The 16,697-nt window shown below is 51.3% G+C and overlaps 1 protein-coding gene across 1 annotated transcript in view; it reads right to left on the bottom strand.

The window, feature by feature from the left end:
- Nucleotides 1–8,130: 8,130 nt before the first annotated feature.
- LOC147116231 (uncharacterized) overlaps nt 8,131–16,697 on the bottom strand; it is a 55,759-nt gene continuing 47,192 nt past the window's right edge. Inside the window, exon 4 of the mRNA XM_085992024.1 lies at nt 8,131–8,335. The gene's annotated coding sequence lies outside the window, so the exon portion shown is untranslated. The remainder of the gene's footprint in view (nt 8,336–16,697) is intronic.

Below are 16,697 nucleotides of genomic sequence, written 5' to 3'. Positions count from 1 at the left end.
TAGCAAAAGTAAAACGGCGAGGAGGCCTGACAAGCCTGTCAGATCGACTTCTGTAGCCTTGAAGTGGAAGCTGATGGACGGCGGGCGAGCTGGCGGGTGGTTGCATTTCATCTGGCATGGCGACTGTGGGCAGTCGGCCACGTTTCGGCGGTTGAGCGATCTCGACTGGGCGGTCAAGGTCCAAGTGAGCCGGCTTCAACCGGTCAACCGAAATGTGGTCCGGTTTACCACCGACATCGACCGAAAAAGATTTGTCTCCCGGTTCTATCACACGGAAAGGACCAGTGTAAGGGGGTTTGAGCGGGTCCCGATGAGCATCGTGGCAGATAAACACATAGTCAGCGTTCTTCAGCTCAGCTGGGATGTGGGAACTCTGCAAGCCATGATGCGACGTAGGCACTGGAGCGAAACTTCTGGCTGCCTCCTGGTGGCTGATGAGCTGCTGGGACGCGGACCATGGCTCTGTTAGAGACGGAAGGAAATCCCCTGGTACGCGTAGCAGCTGGCCATATATGAGCTCCGCCGAGGACGATTGAAGATCTTCTTTAGATGCCGTACGAAGACCCAAAAGGACCCTTGGAAGCCTGTCCACCCAGCCCCCGCCTTGAAGGCTGGCTCACAGTGCGGCTTTGAGCGACCTGTGGAATCGTTCGCACAGGCCGCTCGCCTGTGGATGGTAGGCAGTGGTGCGATGTAGCTTGACGCCGAGCCCCTGAGCCACAGCATTCCAGAGCTCCGAAGAAAACTGCGGCCCACGATCGGACGAGATGTCCGCCGGTACCCCGAAGCGGGCGACCCAAGAGGAGATGAATGCCCTGGCGACGTCTGCGGAAGTGGTGGAAGACAGAGGAACCACCTCCGGCCATCGAGTGGTGCGGTCCACCATTGTAAGAAGATGAGTAAACCCGTGCGAAGGCGGAAGTGGCCCCACCAGGTCCACATGCACATGATCAAACCTACGTTCCGGAACGGCGAAAGTGGCGCTGCACCTTGGCCTTTTGGCAGACCACGCAGGTGTTGGCCCAGTTGCGAACATCCATGTGCATGCCCCGCCACACGAATTTAGACGACATCAACCATTGCGAAGCCTTCATGCCAGGGTGCGACAACCCGTGGATGGCGTCAAAAACTTTTTGGCGCCAGGCGACCGGGACGATAGGGCGAGGATCTCCTACGGAGACGTCGCAGAGTAGCGTAGTGCCCGCGGCATGGAATTTGACGTCAGCCGCTTGGAGGCTAGAGGGGTTGGTTCTGTAAGATTGGGCCTCCTGATCCGAGGCTTGATCCACAGCCATGATGGCATAGTCAATGCCAAGCTGGACTGCATGAACGGTCGCGCGGGAGAGGCAATCCGCCACCAGGTTGTCCTTACCGGACACATGCTGAATGTCAGTGGTGAATTCTGAGATAAAGGTCAACTGACGTTGTTGCCGAGCTGACCACGGTTCGGCGGTCTTGGCCATAGCGAACGTTAGTGGCTTATGGTCCACAAAAGCCGTGAACGGACGTCCCTCTAGCAAGAACCGGAAATGGTGGATGGCCAGAAAAAGGGCCAGCAACTCCCAGTCGAACGTGCCGTACTTTTGTTCATTTCGCCGTAGTTGATGGCTGAAAAATGCCAGCGGTTGCCACGTCCCCTGCACCCACTGTTCCTGCACTGCGCCGATGGCGTAGTCTGACGCGTCGGTGGTAAGGGCGATGGTGGCCCCTGGCAGCGGGTGTGCCAGCATGGTTGTGTTGGCTAACGCGCCTTTTGTGTCGACGAACGCCCAATCCATGTCGACCATCCAGCTGATCGGATCCTTGCCGGACTTGCCCTTGAGGGCCTCGTACAGGGGCTGCACGGTGATAAAAATTTACCATCCCGAGGAACCCCTGCAGGGCCTTGACGGACTGCGGGCACGGGAACGAAGTAACTGCCTCCACCTTCGTTTGCAGGGGAATTGCGCCATCTGATGTGATGCGATGGCCTAAAAAATCAATCTGCTGCAGGCCGAACTGGCACTTGGCCGGGTTGATGATCAAGCCGTGTTGACTGAGGCGTCTAAAGAGGGTGTGCAAATGGCAGATGTGCTCCTCTTTATTAGGGCTGGTGATGAGGATGTCGTTGAGGTAGACGAATAGAAACTTGAGGTCCCAAAGCACGGAATCCATCAAGCGCTGGAAAGCCTGTACAGCATTCTTCAATCCAAACGGCATCCGCAGAAATTCAAACAGGCCGAATGGGGTGATGACTGCAGTTTTCGGGACGTCTTGAGGGTGTACGGGGACCTGGTGGTAGCCACGGACAAGGTCGACTTTTGAAAAAATGGTATTTCCTGCCAAATGTGCAGAGAAATCCTGAATATGAGGGATCGGGTACCGAACAGGAGTAGTGGCGTCGTTCAGGTGTCGGTAGTCGCCGCAAGGCCGCCATCCGCCGCCAGGTTTCGGAACAATGTGGAGAGGCGAAGACCAGGGACTATTCGACCGGCGAATAATCCCTAGCCGCTCCATCATGTCGAACTCCGCTCTCGCAGCCATGAGCTTGCCAGGTTCGAGGCGCCGGGCCTGTGCGTAGACCGGGGAGCCAGTAGTGGTGATGTGGTGTTCGACACCATGCTTCGTGGCCGTGGAAGAGAAAGTGGGTCTGGTCAGATCTGGGAAATCTCCGAGGAGGCAAGTGAAGTCATCCGGAGGTGGGGACGCGCAGGAGACACTGCGCGCCACAGTGTTACCGCGGTAGCACGGGATGGAGTGAAAAGTGGCCGCATTAATCAACCAGCGGTGCCGTACATCCCCCAGGAGGCCGTTGGCACACAAAAAATCCGCCCCGAGGATGGCTTGAGAGACTTTGGCCGTGATGAAATCCCAGTAAAACCGCTGGCCGCCGAAGCACACCTGGACCCGCTGGCTTCCGAAGGTCCGAATGGCCCCGCCATTAGCCGCCTGGAGGGAGGGGCCGTGCCCCCCAACTTGTAGATCAAGATCTGACGTGGGTAGGATGCTACACTGCGCCCCGGTGTCGCAAAGGAAACGTCGACCAGATAGGGAGTTGTTGATGAAGAGGAGTTTTCCCGAATTACCGATTGCCATCGCAGCCGCGGGGCGCTCCTTATACTCGGTCCTCTTTCGACAGGGTGGCTGCTGGGTTTTTTTCAGCGAAAAGCTGCAGGGAGAGCGGCAACATCTTGCTTTCGCGCCAAAACGGGCGTAGTAGAAGCACAACCCCGCAGGTTGAGGGGCTGGAGCGGCGTCTGTAGGGGATGGGCGCCTCGTGGCAGTACAGTACTGCTGTGTCACCGCGAAGATCTTGTCCGCATCAGCAGCCAGCTCTGCGCAGTCGGTGACTTCCGACCTGGCTAGGGCAGCCTGCACTTGCTCCGGTAGCTGGCTGAGGAATAGCTCCCTGAAGAGGAAGCATTCCGGTTCGGAGCCCAGGAGCGTGAGCATTTGGCTCATGAGCTCGGACGGCTTGGAGTCCCCGAGGCCGGGCATATTGAGCAGCCGGCGGGCGCACTCCGACTTCGTGAGCCCAAAGACCTGTAACAACCACGCCTTTATTGTATCATACTTGCGATCTTCTGGTGGATTACCAAGCAGGCTGACGATCTGCGAGGCTGTGGCGCTGTCGAGGGCGGAGACCATGTGATAGTAACGGGTCTGATCCGCAATGATGTTCCTGATTGCGAACTGGGCTTCAGCCTGGATGAACCACGCGGCTGGCTGTTGCTCCCAGAACTGTGGTAGCTTCAAAGCAATGGCGTTCGATTCCATGTTCAGTAACTTCTGCGAAAACCGTTCGCAAAAGTCGGGGTCACCAATGTAGGAATGTTTAGTTCCTATCCAAAAGACTGAGGTCCACTCAGGCGATCAAATAAACGAGGTTTAATGAAAAGTAACAGAGTTTAACAGATAACTACAGGAGAACATCGAATATCGGTCTAGTCAGTTCGGAGGCTCCACGAGGACTGCTAGGGCGGTCCCATGGCTGATGTCATGACGTCATCACATTTTTCCCGCCGGTGGGGATCACGTGATGAACGGCATGACGTCATTGCGTTTACCTGCGCTGTTAAAGTGATCGCGCTCTGTACAAGTAAACAGTGAAAACAAAGATACAGACTCAGGCTGTAGCCAACATATTATTAAAGGGAATTATATACAATTGATTGGAGTCCCTTAGTGGCTCCACCACACTATTACAGTTTTGCCTGCCAATCTTTGATTCCAGTTTACCCGGGACAGATCCATTCTCATCCCACTGAAATTGGCCTTCCCCCAGTTAAACATTTTGGGGTCGATTTTATCTCAGGTGCGGGGAATTGGCGGGTTCCCTGAATTTAGTGATTCCCACACAATTCTAAACGGGTCTGTGAGATTGATGCAATTTTAACTCAATTGGCCAATTGATTTCCAACTTGGCAATTGAGTATTTCCAGTCAGAAAGTCGCAGAATATGACGTCATCATTGCTGCTGCTTTTAAGGTCCACAGCACGCCTTGCTTCCTCTGCAGGCTCCCAAACTTCACCATTAAGATGGCACAGGAGCCTGCAGGAGCAACGGCCAGCGGGAGGGCCAGATCTGCCCCCAAATTTGATGAGGCTTCACTCCAGGCATTACTGGATGGTGCTAGGGCCCACAGGGAGGTCCTGTTCCCTTCTTCAGGGAGGAAGAGGCCTCCCAGTCAGACCAAGGCTGTGTGGCTACAGGTGGCAGGTCAAGTCAACTACTTGGGGCTCACACGAAGAACGTGGTTGCAGTGCAGGAAAAGATTCCATGACCACCTTCGCACTGGAAAAGTAAGTACTGTATGATGTTTCCATCACCCTTATTCTGCCCTCGCAACGCGATCCTATGCAGAGCTAGACAGATAGCGAACAACTTGATATCTTCCAATAAAATCACAAGGCTTGACTTTTCTTGTAACGCTTTACTGAAAGATTCTTATTATTGTAAAACTGAAATACAACACAGAAATGGAAGCACACATTAGTATACAAGCGCATAACTGATATGTATACACAAATTTAGGTACGCCTGAGCAACACAGTACATTTAGTAAACTGGGAGGCATTCTCTTTAAATTAGCCCCTGTACATAGTGTATCAAAATACAGCTACTAGTTAATCAGCTAGACAGAGAAAAGTTACAACTAAACATTTTCTACAACATACAGTGCACACTAATCATCTATAGCATTCTAGAATACTTACAGACAAACAATTTCCAAGACTCAAGCATGGGGACAATACAACTGCTCGGAGCCTGTGCTGCTGTAGGAGCACCGTGGTGTAGGTCTGTGTCCCAGCGAGGACTCCACGAGGACTACGTAGCAGTCCTGTGGGGAGCGTGATGACCTCATCACGCTCGGTCGCGTTGTCCGCGCTTGGGGCGTCACGTGATGCGCGTGGTCGCATTTCTGGCCGTTGAGGCCGAAGTCGGGAGCGGGAGCTGGAGGCCAGGCTGAGCCGGTGCTTGCCGCGGGAGCGGAAGATCGCGTCGCTCCGGGCGGTTGGTAGATGCGGCCGAAGACGCTCGGCCGGGCTGTGCCGGTGGCCTTTCTGGAAGGCCGAGTCGGGCCGGCAGCCGCCTCACGCACGTCACGTCGTACGTGCCGTGACGTCAGCATGCTACGTCGTACGTGACGTGACGTCAGCATGCTAAGGCGCGTCTTAAAGGGGCAATGGCCCTAAAGGTAAGTTAAAGGGGCAACGGCCCCAACAGGTAGGTTATACATATATAATTAAGTTAAATACATACAGTGAGGTTAAGTTAGAGGGAGAGGCAGCACACTCCCCGCTTGGTACAATTCCATTGTACCACTACAGATACAAAATAAACCTGAAGAAAACGTCCTTTGGCTGCAACATACTCAGAGTCCGTTCTCTAGGTTACTTCAGAAAGGAGGACTACGATCTCTGAGACTGGCCTCAGAAACACTTTGATAGGCCCCTCCTTGACAATCTTCACCTCCACCTTGCGGACCCTCTTGTCCCTGGTCGGCAGAGTTTTGACAACCAGGCCCATTGGCCATTCATTTCTGCGTGTTTGGCTGTCTTTCAGCAAGACAACGTCTCTCACTTTGACGTTTGGCTTGTCTTCTGTCCATTTCCTACGGCTCTGTAGGGTGGATAAATACTCTCCTCTTTGCTTGGGGAATGTCTGTCCCTCTTCAAGACATTTGAATTCCTCCTTGAAGACATCATGCTGGACAGAGCGAATGATCACACCTTTGGCTTGTGAAGGCTCACTTGTGCTGGATACTTCTTTAGAACATTTCCATCCTTTGCGTTCTATGTTGTCCGAATTCCCCTTGAAGGATGCTGCTACATGAATGAGTCAGGCTGTGGTTCGGCAGAGTGTTCTCCAGCTTGAGAATCGCTCGAAGCGTTGTGAGCCCAACTGAGATTCTGAGGCTTTGGTGACCAGGATCGTAACTTCAGGCCGAATCTCAGTATCAGCTTCAGGCTCCACAAGGGTGAAGGGATTGGACTCAGGAGTCTCCTCTGTGTTGACATTAGACAGGAAAGAGGGGCCCGAGAACCAACTGCTTTGCTGTAGGTGTGCTGCTGCTATAGACCTGGTAGCATGGTCTGCAGGGTTCAGGTCTGTGGAGACATAGCACCACTGGTCAGGGTGAGTGGATCGTCTGATACGAGTCACCCGGTTGGAAACATACACATAAAACCTTCTTGTGGAGTTGTGGATGTAACCAAGTACAATCTTGCTGTCCGTGAAGAACTTGACGGCGCCCACATCGATGTCAATCTTGTCTCTGATCAACTGTAGGTTCCATTTTGCTTCCTTTTCTGGGAGGAGTGGAGCATCCCACTCACTCTGATCCGATGAGAGTTCCCGTACTAATGCTTTTCCTTGCATTGTTATGGGAGCTACGAACCCCAAAGGGTCGTACAAACTGTTGACTGTGGACAGGACGTCTCTCCGTGTGAATGGCCTTTCTTCACGGGACACCAGGAATGTGACGCTGTCTGTTTCCAGGTTCCAGGAGAGCCCCAGGCTCCGTTGAACGGGGGGAGGATCCACTCCAAGGTGCAAATCCTTCAGATCCTTGGCACGGTCCTCTGCAGGGAAGGCTTCCATCACCTGTCCACTGTTCGATGCTACCTTGTGTAGTCTCAGGTTGGACTCTTTCCATGGCCAACAACTTTCAGGACGGCCATCTAACTCCAGAAGGCCTGAACTCAACAACTCTCGGCGGATAATGCACCCAGCGAGGTCCTGTGTACCCTGTGGCTCGGGTGGGGACTGCTTGGCTGGATTGGCCGAGTGCTATGGAGGTCTCTGTAGGTAAGTCTTGCTTGTTTCTTCTCCTTTAAGCTCAGTGTCTCCAAAAACAGGCTGTTTGCTACTGTGGTGAGTAGCTGGTTCTGCGTCGAGATAGTTGGATGTTTCCTTGGAGAACAATTTGGAGTGTTGTTGGACATACTCACTTGTACGTTGCACTGGACTGAGGGGCTGTCCCAGAACATATGTTTCCTGGCTGGGCTCCCCGCCTTCGTTCTCCTCACCTTCTTCATAAGCTGCGGCTTTAGCTTTAGCGGCAGCGGCAGCTCTCTGGCTTTGGAGAATGTGGAGACTGGCAGCGAGGTCAGCTTTCTGCTTCATCACACTAGCTTCTTTTTCAGCAAGGGCCAATTGAGCCTGGGCAGCTTTTGCCTTGGCACGTGCTTTGGCGGCTGCAGAAGCTGTCGATGACGACGGTCTGCTGGACTGCCGAGATGATCTAGTGGATACTTTAGAGGACTGTGCCGTCTGCTTCATCACACTAGCGTCGAGGTCAGCTCTCTGCTTCATCACACTAGCGTCGAGGTCGGCTCTCTGCTTCATAAGGTCAGCTTTCTGCTTCATCATACTAGCTTCGAGGTCAGCTCTCTGCTTCATCACACTAGCGTCGAGGTCGGCTCTCTGCTTCATAAGGTCAGCTTCTTTTTCAGCGAAGGACAATTGAGCCTGGGCAGCTTTTGCCTTGGCACGTGCTTTGGCGGCTGCAGAAGCTGTCGATGACGACGGTCTGCTGGACCGCCGAGATGACCTAGAGGATACTTTAGAGGACTGTGACTTGGCAGTGTTTGCTCGGAGAGGCTCATGCTTCTCGATTAGCTGGTCGACGTCCTCTATGGTATATTGTCTTCCTGAGCGCACTCATGGTAGCTGAGTGGTATCTTCCTGTGCTTGAGCCCGCTGTGCTGTTGTCTTTTTACTATTCTGCCCTCGCAACGCGATCCTATGCAGAGCTAGACAGATAGCGAACAACTTGATATCTTCCCATAAAAATCACAAGGCTTGACTTTTCTTGTAACGCTTTACTGAAAGATTCTTATTATTGTAAAACTGAAATACAACACAGAAATGGAAGCACACATTAGTATACAAGCGCATAACTGATATGTATACACAAATTTAGGTACGCCTGAGCAACACAGTACATTTAGTAAACTGGGAGGCATTCTCTTTAAATTAACCCTGTACATAGTGTATCAAAATACAGCTACTAGTTAATCAGCTAGACAGAGAAAAGTTACAACTAAACATTTTCTACAACATACAGTGCACACTAATCATCTATAGCATTCTAGAATACTTACAGACAAACAATTTCCAAGACTCAAGCATGGGGACAATACAACTGCTCGGAGCCTGTGCTGCTGTAGGAGCACCGTGGTGTAGGTCTGTGTCCCAGCGAGGACTCCACGAGGACTACGTAGCAGTCCTGTGGGGAGCGTGATGACCTCATCACGCTCGGTCGCGTTGTCCGCGCTTGGGGCGTCACGTGATGCGCGTGGTCGCATTTCTGGCCGTTGAGGCCGAAGTCGGGAGCGGGAGCTGGAGGCCAGGCTGAGCCGGTGCTTGCCGCGGGAGCGGAAGATCGCGTCGCTCCGGGCGGCTGGTAGATGCGGCCGAAGACGCTCGGCCGGGCTGTGCCGGTGGCCTTTCTGGAAGGCCGAGTCGGGCCGGCAGCCGCCTCACGCACGTCACGTCGTACGTGCCGTGACGTCAGCACGCTATGTCGTACGTGACGTGACATCAGCACACTAAGGCGCGTCTTAAAGGGGCAATGGCCCTAAAGGTAAGTTAAAGGGGCAACGGCCCCAACAGGTAGGTTATACATATATAATTAAGTTAAATACATACAGTGAGGTTAAGTTAGAGGGAGAGGCAGCACAACCCTCAATCTGATCCCCATTGCCTTTCCTCACCAGCACTCAGCTTTAGCAATCTCTTCCTCCACATCCCACTTGACACTCACATCCATGCACCCTTACCCATTCCCTCTCTCTCTATGCTCACATGTACAGAACTATGCCACCATGCAGCTCTCACACTCCCTCTCACTCTGATGCTTTGAACACAACTGACAACACACAGGGAGGGCCCTTGGTATTGCAACCTCACTCCATCTTTGTCTCCTTCTAAGTATCTATGCTATGCAATCTCTGCACTCACTCCTTCATTCTCATTCAACCTCCACTTGTCTCCCTCATTGCAGGAAAAGAGAGCTCACAACAGGAGAGAGTGAGCCAGGAGAGGAGGAGGGCCGCCCTCATTAGCCCAGCTCACCCCCTGGGAGGAAGGCATCTTGGAGATTGCCGGGGCTGACCGAGATGTGGACGTTGGGGAAGGACAGACCGGAGCAGCCCCGCAAGCTGGTGACAGAATAGTTTTCCATCTCTCTCATTGGCATTACATGAGTCACTGATAATGATTCTGAAGCTACATCATATGGACTTATGATCATCTGCAAAATGCAATGTGCATGTAACCTTGGCATCACATCTCTAACTTTTTCCTTGACACCCCCACAGGACCATCGAGAGCCCCCGTCCCCACTGTGCAGGAGGAAGAGCCTGAGGTTCCAGACTCCTCAGAGGAATCTGCAACCTCTGAGGGCGCAGCGTCAGCAGAAATAAGCGCACCCAGCACCAGCGCAGACACTCACACCTCGGTGGGACCTTCGGGACATAGAGTAGTGTTGTCACCTGGTGTATCACAGCTCACAAGTGAGCATCAGCAGATTGTGGAGACAGGGACAGTAGTGGAGAGTCCTCGTCGGAGGGCGCAGGACTCTGCCAGCTCGGCTCAGCTGCATGTCGACCCTCTGCCTCTGGGTCCATCCGTAAGATCAGAGGTGATGGAACTCCATGCACAGATGCAGGAGTCTCTGGCAGGCTTTGTCTCGAGGGTCGCTGTGAGTGTGGAGCGAATGGAGGAGTCCATAGCGAACATGAGCAGAGCCTTTGTGGAGTCATTGGCGCATGAACGCATGAACACGGAAAGGATGGCTACCTACGGAGAAATGATTGCTGCCTCCATGGTAAGGCTGGCTACTGTAGAGGAGAGGATGGCTACGGTAGAGGTGAGGAGGGCAACGGTAGAGGAGAGGAGGGATACGGCCATGGAGGAGGTTAGCCGCCAGGGTATGAAAAACATGGTGAGTGTTCAGAATAGAATGACATCTCTTGAGGAGCGATGGGCATCTATTAAACAGAGAAACCAAACCTTCATGGAAGTCCTTCTGAGTAGGACTGCCATTGTAGATACGGGTCCCCATGGCCCCCCTGATGTGCAGCAAGCTGCTCTCAAGCCACTTGCAGGCACTGAGGGGGACCTGACCCATGAGAGGGAGGTTGGTGGCAAACCTCAAGGAAGTGGGGGCTCCTCTCCAAGCGCTCACACTTCCATGCCACTGCAGAGCCCGTCAGAGCCCCGCCGGAGTCCACACCCAACGGAAATAGAGGTCTCAACCCCTGCACAGCCGCAGGAGCAGCAGATGGCTGGTGAGCCCTCACAGGCTCGCCACCCCAGAGGACGCCCGCCAAAGGTGTTGAGACAGGAGCAGCAGGAAAGTGAGCAAAGGGCCTCCACATCTGCTGAAGCCACAGGGGAAGCACTACGTAGGAGCACGCGTAAGAGGAAAATAAAGCACAAATAGTCACAAGGGTAGTCACTTGGGTGAAATGCTGTGTATTTTGTAAAAATGCCATCAGTTGTTTGTTTTTCATAAAAATTCTGATGGCAACTTCTGCAGTTGTGGCGTGTGTCATTTTGCGAATGGGGCTGGAGGTCCTCTAATGCCAAGAAGGGAAGGAAAAAAAGGCCTCTCATGCTTCTGGTAGATGCCTCAGTTGAGGAAGCGCTGAGTGAGGGTGGCGAGAGGGGTCTCGAGGAGGTCACACTGGAGAAGTGTGTGAGGCCCCAACCTTCCACAGGTGTGGTTAGGCCTGGTAAAAGTTGCCCCAGGCCTGAGACAACAAAGTCCTGCCACCTGCAAATGATGACTGATCAAATATCCTCTTTAATGTTGGACCTGCAGCTGATTGTCAGCAAACCAATAGTGTTCATGCCAGGTTTCACAGGCGTGATCCCCACCAGGCATGTTTTACGTGGGAAAAGGGTTAAACAGGCAAGGGCCTGTTAAAATGGGATTATAAAGGCCAATTAGTGCTGTTTAAGGGCCCTAAAGACCAGTCTCGCCTGTTGCAGGCGGGACTGATTTGGGTCCATCAGACACACCTAGGTTAAAATGGCATGGAGGCGGGAACCAGGTGGGGAGGGGCCCAACCCCCCAGCTTTTGCGATTTTAACCCCCACATGCCTAAAAGCCCACCTGTCGGCTGCGTTAAAATCGAGCCCTTTTACTCTGGACTGCTCTCTGCCCTTTTCCATAGCTAATCTAAACCTTAAGATCACTGTTCCCTAAATGTTCACCTACTGACACTTGCTCCACTTGACCTACCTCATTCCCCAGAACCAGATCCAGCAATGCCTCCTCCCTCTACAGGCCAGAAACATACTGATCAAGAAAGTTCTCCTGAACACACTTCAGAAATTCTCCCCCTTCTCTGCCCTTAACATTATTACGATCCCAGTCTGTATTAGGATAGTTGAAGCCCCCCATTATTACTACTCGATAGTTCTTGCACCTCTCTAATTTCTCTGCAGATTTGCTCCTCCATATCTTTTCCACTATTTGGTGGTCTATAGAATACAACTAGTAGTGTAATGGCACTTCTAATATTTCTTAACTCTAGCCATATAGATTCTGTCCTTGACCTCGCCAGGACATCCTCCCTCTCCATCACTGTAACATTCTCCTTGACCAATACTGCCACACCACCTCCTATCTTTCCTTCCCTATCTTTCCTGAACACTTCATAACCAGGAATATTTAATATCCAATCCTGCCCTTTTTTGAGCCAGGTCTCAGTTATTGCCACGACATCATATTCCCATGTGGCTATTTGTGCCTGCAGCTCACTTTACCTTGTTTAATACGCTTCATGTGTTCATAAACCCATCTTAGACCATTGTGTATTCTCTCTTAGTTTGACCCCAACTAATACCTGACTATTTCTCACTTTAGTGCTCTCTGCCTCTCCCAATCCTTTGAGCACTTTATTTCTGTTAAGTGTGTGTATTGTATTGAACAATTAACACAAAGACTTAAACGTATAACTCAAACAGGTCTTTACTGGTTGGAGGTAGGGACTATACGTAGGTCTTTACTTCATGCCCACAGGCGGGAACTGAGGGGAGATCAGTACCCACAGTACTATTTATACCCCTATGGCCAGGAGTGGTACTGCGTATCACTACGCCCTACAAGTAGTGCAGTCCTGTCCATAGGTTCAAAGTAGCACACATATTACATACACAACATTCCTCCCTTCCTAGCTTTACAGTCATCTCCCCATTTAACATAACGTAATAACATATATACATATATAACTTCAGGTTTACATAACAGAATAACATAGATACATAGATAACTTCATGTCAAAACAGATCACAGATTCAGTCTCTGCGGAAAACAGTTCACAGATTCAATCTCTGTGGTGTAGTCGGTTCACATTGCTGGAGTGACTCATTCAATAGTCCTTCCATGGATTTAACAGTTTGAACTTCCGAACTGAATTGGCTCCGTTCGGAGGGACCACGTGTGTGATCTGGTAGAGGTAATAATGGTTCAGATGGGTCATCTTCTGTTTCGACTTTTCCTTTTCTGCTTCTTGGAGACTCTCTGGGCTCCACTGTCAGCTGCATGCGCAGTTCCTCCTTCTCTTCCTCCTTTTTCCGTAGTAGAGCCACCTTCTCCCGATGTTCCGTAGACTTTCGGTGCTCCTCCATGATTTCTGTATGGTGGGAGTCGAAGTTACAAGTTGGGCAGGACAGGACATAGTAATATTCGGTGTCGTCCTGATCTAGGCCAGCGAGAGGGTCTTCTATTTCCTCCATACCCAGCTGGGCGTTAGCCAGCTTTTGTTCCAAGTCCAGACATCTTTCCTGAAGAGACTTCTTCATGCGTACCTCTTCATCCAGCTTTTTCTGGGCTTTCAGCAAGTCGTTTACTAATGACCTCATTTGAGATTTTACTACTTCAACTTCTTTTGGAGATTGATTGATCGGACTATTCAATCCCTCTACCGGAGCAGCTGTTTCAGCGGTCTGTTGTTCTACGTTGACGTGAGTCAGCGTACTTTTGGCATCCAAGGGCTGCTCTGTTGCAGTCATCTCAGTCTGTGTTGCCACCTCAGCTCTTCCAATAACCTTTGAGAGCTCCGAACCCCTTTCGTTTGAATATTGAAGTTCGTGTTCAAGTTTTTCCCACTTCAGAGTCCTGTCCTTCAGCATATGCAGGAGTTGGCTGACCGTTAACTCCTCTGACATCAGACGTTTTGTGTGCTCCTGCTCCATTTTCTCCATCAGCTGCTTCTGTTGTCTTTCCAGATTCTCCAACTCTATATCAAAGAACTCTTTCGTTGCATTCAACTCTTGCTCAAAACGGCGAAGCATTTGTTCTAATTGCTGTTGTAGTTTGAAATGGAGTTGAGTTCGAGCCCGGTGTCCCTCAGAAATGGGCACATCAGTAGACTTGCCAGACTCAGAATCCACAGTTAAACTATGTTGTTGTTGCTCAGTGGAATTCTGTGCTGAAACTTTGTCTTTTGCACCTGAGTTGGGCTTACCATCATCCGTTCCAGAGTCTGGGCCGACTATCTTCACCGAGTTCTCACTCATTATTGTTTGTAGGAAATGCCAGTCCATATTCATTTTCCTAATCCACTCCCGTCCTAGTAGTGGAGAACCTCCTTCAGATATCACATATAAGTCCATTATTTGACTGTCTTCGCCCTTGTGGACCACTGCAACCTCTATTTTCCCGATGGGGTACACTCTTTGCCCCGTGTATGTTTTCAATATAATCCCCGTATCCTGTAGGGGAATATGTTGGAATAACTTTCCGTAATCTTTCTTATTTATGACCGTCAATGCCGATCCAGTGTCCAATTCCAGTTTTACTTGGACTCCTTCTATCTGAAGAGTGACCCAAATTGTCTGGAGGTCTGCACCCTTACCAGCGTTGAGTACTCTTAAGCTAGCCAGTTCATTACAGCTTAAGCTAGCCAGTTCATTACTGCTAGCGTCTGAATCGGACTCCTGTTCGGTCACCTTGTGTACCTTTGCGTATTTTCCTTGCGGTGACTTCTTGTTGCTGGTCTTCTTCCCTGACCTGCATACTCTAGCTATATGTCCAAGCCTACCACAAGTTCTACATTCTTGGTTTTTAAACCAACACTGGTTCTGATCATGCGTTGTCTTTCCACAACGATAACATTTGCCAGAACTCACACCCAATTTGTGTGCACTGAGCTCCGGTGACCGTAGCTGCATTACTGCCGTGCCTCTCGCTGCGGCTTCGTGTGCTGCTGCCATAGTGACCGCCTTCTCAAGCGTCAGCTCATTCTCCTCGAGCAGTCGCTTTTGTGTATCCTGTTTAAATAAACCACACACAAATTTGTCTCGTAGTGCATCTGTCAGTCCCGTTCCAAACTGGCAATATTTCGCTAATTTACGCAATTCCAGCAAATATTCAGCATTGCTTTCATGCTGTAGCTGCCTTCTGTCGTAAAATTTAAATCGTTCCGCTAGCATCAGCGGCGTGGGGTTTAGATGATCTTTCAGGACAGTAACAATCTCATCGAACGTCTTATCCGCCGGTTCATCTGGTGATAACAGGTGTTTCAATTGCCCGTATGTCTTCGCACCCATTAAATTTAATAATGTTAGAGCTTTATCTTGGTCACGAATTTTATTGGCCTTACAATAATTTTTTACTCTTTCAACATATATGGCCCAATCTTCGAGGTCACTATCAAAGGTGCTAATATTCCCGTGTTTAGGCATTGTAGATTTGCAATTTCTCAGATTTTATTTTCTTTACTTGTTATCAAAGATGGCAGCTTCCCGCTCTTGCCGTCGTCCTCCGCCCACAAAATGGCGGTTTTCCCGCGCTTGGCGGTCTTCACCCGTCCCCCGACGCCGTCTCCCTTCAGCCCCCGAGTGCGGCCCTTATCTTCGCCGCGATCGCCCGAGTGCGGCCCTTATCAGCGGATGCGATCGCTGGATCGCGAAGTGGCTCCCGACCGAAGCGGCTCTTGCTCGCTCCCTCCCGGGCTCTGGCTTACCCGCTCGCGCGTTTCACCGCGGCTCTTATCAGGGATTGCGATCGCCCTTATCTTCTCCAACTTCCCCAGCCCTGTCTTTGCAGCCAACGCTGCACGGCTTACCCCACCACCTAGGTTGAACAAGGAAACTGCAGAAAGACTTCTGTCAGTCGCTGGAAGCTGTCAGGATGGCTGCTGCACTCCAGTGCTCAGTCGCTGATGGAGGCTTCAGAGTCCTAAAGCCTGTCGCTTCTAGTGGGGTGGTGATGTTTGAAACCTCTCTTCAACTGCCGCAGGGTAAGAACCTGACTCGTCGCCAGTGTTAAGTATGTGTATTGTATTGAACAATTAACACAAAGACTTAAACGTATAACTCAAACAGGTCTTTACTGGTTGGAGGTAGGGACTATATGTAGGTCTTTACTTCATGCCCACAGGCGGGAACTGAGGGGAGATCAGTACCCACAGTACTATTTATACCCCTATGGCCAGGAGTGGTACTGCGTATCACTACGCCCTACAAGTAGTGCAGTCCTGTCCATAGGTTCAAAGTAGCACACATATTACATACACAACAATTTCCCCTTTCTAATGTTACATCATGGTGCCTGTAATGTAAGTACCTTTAAGGGGAGAACTACTTTTTACAGCTCCTGTATAATGTAGTACCGGCAGTGACCACACCTGTATATAAACCCTAAGTAGTGATCTGTACAGTTAGTTCTAGAGTAACCCTCATTCAGTAAACACCTGTTGATGGTTCCCTGCAGTCTTTTGTCTGATTATTGAAGGACACAACATTAAGATACACGGATCTAACATTGGCGACGACGCAGATTCGAACCTACCTGCAACTCTGCATCACCTCCCAGGGATTCGCTCCTGGAGAACAGTGGAAGGAGGTCGAGTCCAGAAGCACGGGCGTCGACCACGGGCAACCGCCCAGTCATCCAGCGGAGATTTCAGCATCGCAGGGGAGCTGTCGAGAGCCAGGCTTGGCTTTCCAGTCACGGTGGTCCAGCGAAACGGGCTGGCAACAGGTACTGCGCAGACCCTTCCCGGACAGCGGCGGCTAGAGCCGACTGAGCGGCACAGAAAAAGGCCGAGCAGCGTCGATGGGGGAGAGAGAGAGGGCAGAGCGCACAGGGCGCAGCTGGTGTTCAGGACCGAGCGGCGTCAACGGGGAGAGAGACGAGAGAGAGCAGAGCGCAGCCGGTGTTCAAGGGCTGAGCAGCATCAACGGGGGAGAG

The sequence above is a fragment of the Somniosus microcephalus genome, chromosome 6 (genome assembly GCF_052327205.1).
Source record: "Somniosus microcephalus isolate GS21.2 chromosome 6, FLI_Smic_1.0, whole genome shotgun sequence".
NCBI lineage: Eukaryota > Metazoa > Chordata > Chondrichthyes > Squaliformes > Somniosidae > Somniosus > Somniosus microcephalus.
Note: the sequence above shows the minus strand (reverse complement) of the source record. Positions and strands in the feature narration are given on the sequence as shown.